Raw genomic sequence first — 4,634 nt, forward strand, 5'->3', positions numbered from 1 at the left:
GCCCAACAGTCTGGCCCTCTGATGGTTTTCTTGATGGGCCATCGCTAGTCTTTTTTAAAAATATGCTTTTTATTAGTTTTCTTACTTAACAAACACACACAAGAAATTAACAAAGATGATAAAATAACAAAAACAAAAACAAAAACCATACATACATCCATAAATCCATACGTTCTTACAAAAGAACTTATGCCACCATGTTCTTAATTCCCGGTTCCTTATCTTCCCCAACAGACTTCAGTCTTCCTCAAAGCGGGTCTGTCTTATCTGTTTAATAAACTGCTTCTTTAATCATTTTGCCATTTCTTCTGTTATCTGAATACTATACTTATAATCCATATTGTGGTTTGCAAAAATTAATCAAAGCATGTCCAGGTTTTAAATATTCTTTTTAAATTTCCCACTTCTTTTTGAACTTTTGGTTTGGCTGTCTCCTAATTGTCTCCACCATTTTTGCCAGTTTGAGATATTCAAATAATTTACTCTGCCATTCCTCTTTTGTTGGTACTAATTCTCCTTTCCAATTTCTGGCAATTAGCCTTTGTCCCCTGCTAATGGGCGATCCAGCTAGCTCTGCCTCTTGGCTGGTTACCATAACGAAATCCAAGGGGGGTTCTGTGAATCAAACCATTATTTCTGTTACTAAATCATAACAGATTTAGGCAAAATCTACCACCACCCCAATCATCACAGTAAGGTAAAAAGGTACAGTGGTGCCCCGCAAGACGAATGCCTCGCAAGACGGAAAACTCACTAGACGAAAGAGTTTTCCGTTTTGGAGGTGCTTCGCAAAATGAATTTCCTATGGGCTTGCTTCGCAAGACGAAAATGTCTTGCGAGTTCCTGCGGTCCCCCCCCCCTTTTTCCCCTTTTTCTAAGCCGCTAAGCCGCTTATCCGCTAAGCCGATAAGCCACTAAAAGACGCTAAACCGCTAATAGCGCTAATCCGCTAAGCCGTCAATGGGCTTGCTTCGCAAGACGAAAAAACCGCTAGATGAAGAGACTCGCGGAACGGATTCTTTTCGTCTTGCGAGGCACCGCTGTATAGGACCCCCGGATGGTTAAGTCCAGTCAGAGACAGCAATGGGGTTGCAGTGCTCATCTTGCTTTTCAGGCCAAGGGAGCCAGCGCTTGTCCACAGACAGATTTCCAGGTCATGTGGCCAGTATGACTAAACTAAGGTTACCATATTTTTTTCAATGAATCCAGGGACACTTTTCAACTTCAATGGATTTTGCATGGGGACTGATCTGTAAATCTGGGGACTGTCCCCGGAAAATGGGGATGTCAGGTAACCTTAGACTAAACCACTTCTGGCGCAACAGAACACTGTGACAGAAACCAGAGCGCACAGAAATGCTGATTACCTTCTCACCCCAGTGGTACCTATTTATCTACTTGCACTGGTATGCTTTCAAACTGCTAGGTTGACAGGAGCTGGGACAGAGCAACGGGAGCTCACCCCGTTGTAGGGATTTGAACCAGTGACCTTCTGATTGGCAAGCCCAAGAGGCTCCGTGGTTTAGACCACAGTGCCACCCGTGTCCCTTTTAATCATCACAGTATCATACCTAGAGAGCATACTGACCAGTCTGGACAAAGGGAAGAGTGCTGCACTGATGCAATTTTTAAAGCATCACCTGAATGAATTTCTGCCCAATTTATCCTCAAGGATGATGGGAAGTGGCAGCTGACTTTTTGCCCTTACTTTGTACATCTGGTTCTGGAGACAGACAGACACACAAAACACCGTGTCTCAGGGGGGGCAATAGCTGGCTATCAATGCACACAACAGAATTGCAATATAGCAAGTAAAAGAAGCAAACTCAGCCAGAAGGAAGGATCATTCCAAGGGTACGTTTGTGTTGGAAAGACAAGGTGCCATTTGATTCAGAAAAAAGGGAATGTTTGTATGATGTCATTTTCCGCACTGCGAAGGAACTGTGTCCCTGACCTCTGCCCCACCTGAGTAACACAACGGCACTGCAAATGGGCCTAGTTAGGTACCCAGTTTCACAAATATAATGCCACCAAATAGTACAAACCCAGACAAGTATTTATCAATAAAGATTTAAGAAATTGTTCAGAAATCAACTTTTGGGTACATTAGCATGTGGTGTAATAGCTAGAGTGTCAAATTGGGACCTGGGAGACCAGGGTTCATATTCCCACTCAGCCATGAAACTCACAGGGTGACCCTGAGCCAGTGATTGTCCCTCATTCTAGCTTACTTCACAGGAGAGGATAAAGCAGGGAAGGGTAAACAATAAATGTCACCTTGAGCTCATTGGATGTAAATGTAATAATTACACAAAATTACATGGGCATAGTATTCTAAAAGTTAGCTTTGGCAAGCAGCACTGAAATATTTATGTGCTGAAAGGCACCCTGGAAGACCCCATTACTAGACACGTTGTCATAATGAGACTTATATGCTTCGCGGTCGCACACATCCCGCCCCCCATTTCTCAACACAAGGCGGGCTACCGTTGGTCAAACATTTGCAAGGCAGTGAGCATCTGATCTTTGTGCAGGAGCATTTGATTAGCTAGAGAACTGACTAGGGAAGCACATGGCTTTTCACACGTAACAAGTACAATCAGTCCATCTGCCAAGAACCATTCACAGCCTACCTATGGGAAGGTAATTGCGGACGTGCACTCTTGCCATCTTGGGGCCACATTAATTATTGATTCCTGGAGAGCAAAAGTTCAGGAGCAAAACTGCACAGGAATCAATCTTTCCTTTCTTGCTGATGACACCAGAGACACAGAAGCAGATGCTATCCATAAAAAGGGGTGAAGAAGAGAGGGCCGAAGTGTGGACTCCAGGGCTAGTGTCACAACCTGGCATCCTTGGACTGCTGCCAAGGTCCCAGCAACCTAGCAGAGCCTACTGCTGACACCTTTCCCTCCAAGTCTGATGCACTGAGCAGCGCTTGGCAGCTATTTAAATATCCTACAATGTCCCTGGTATAGCATTAGCCTGGGGAATTGTGTGAAAATAAAATGAGGTCCCATTTCTTTCCAGAGCATTGAGGCTGGCTGCCTGCCGCCACTACTACAAGGAAAGTAAGCCCAACAAGACCCTAGCATTTTGCCCAGTGCCTTCTCAAACCTAAAGCCAGTCCTGGTGAAAGGGGAAGAGCTTTAGCTCAGAGGTACATGCAGAAGGTCTCAGATTCCATCCCTGGCACCTCTAGGTAGGGCTGGGAAAGACTCCCTGGCTGAAACCCTCCCAGTCAGTGTAGACCAATGATCCATCTAGCTCAGTATTCCTATGCTGCTTGTTTTCCTATGTGTAGCCAACTAAGTCAGGCTGCTCTCAGGAGCCCAGTCAATACAGAGCAGAGCTACAACGTGGATGATCCTTGGTCCCTCCTCAAGCCTAGGATTTGATAACACAACCTGTCAGGACTCTTGACAGTTCAGGTCAAGGGTGGCATTAGCAGTTGGCATGGTTGGGGCCTACAGAAAGACAGAACACCATGGCTCCCAGTTGTCATCAGCCATTTTACTCTTTCCTTCTGGGCCAAGTCCTCATTGAGGGATTATGGAAACAGCAACTGCAGCAACCACCACTCACCCTCTCCTTTAGGCCCAATCTCCACCAAAAGAGGAGCTCTTCCTCTTCACTGTTGCCTCCACCATTGACAGAGACTGGGCCCCCTGGTACTATATCAGGGATAGGGAGCCTGTGGTTCTCCAGAAGTTGTTGGACTCCAATACCCATCATCCCTGGTCAATGGCCTTGGTGACCAGGTTGATAGACACTAGAGTCCAACTACATCTGAGGCCACATTTCCCATCCTGTACTAAATGGATAGGGAAAATGAAGCCTCACTGATAATAATCTGGTGCTTGAGGGCCCATATAAACCTGGACCCAGATGTGGTTCAATCTAATATCTCAGGGTCTGAGCAAAAGATGTTTTTGTGGCAACCTCCTGGGCTAAGCTAGACGTGCTGCAAAGCACATCATTAGGAAGCTTGTCATGGTGTTGTTATTTTTAATTAAAGGCAGCTATTAATGCATTGTGGCACACAGAAACGGGAAATTTAGCCTTTTCCTCTGAAGATATCCACCCCCACAACATGCTGCTATTCGGCCTGGGGAGAAAGAACGGAACCAAGGGAGGGAAAGGTAGAAACAATTAGAGCTCTTTCCCTATGCATTGTGCTGCTGAATAAAATCTGCCTCCCATACACACACAAATACACCCAGAATGCATGCTATTTATGAGACGCCCGGATGGGTTTCCCGATGGCACGCTTAGCATTACATCTCATTTGACTCCACAGGTCCTCAATCCAATACACAGGTCTAGTACTGAAATCTCATGGAAAACACCAGACCCCTGTTCCTGTCCACACTGGATAGTAAAGGGCTAAAGAGTTCTGCATATCTTGTGTCTTGCAGGAGCACGCCAGGGGACAGAGACAGCAGGACTGCCAGCCCTCCAGCTCTTGTGTTCAAAATATCGTTCCTATATGCTTCTCAAAGTCTTTTCTTTTTGTGTTCACCGTGTCCTATTCCTATGCAGGAATGTCTCAACCAGTGGAGGAGAACCTCAGCTGCAGCCTTCAGGCAGCAGAATCGCTGCTGGATGGGAAGGGGGGGGAGCAGCTATAAGTC

The sequence above is a fragment of the Podarcis cretensis genome (genome assembly GCF_951804945.1).
Source record: "Podarcis cretensis genome assembly, chromosome: Z".
NCBI classification, from domain to species: Eukaryota; Metazoa; Chordata; class Lepidosauria; order Squamata; family Lacertidae; genus Podarcis; species Podarcis cretensis.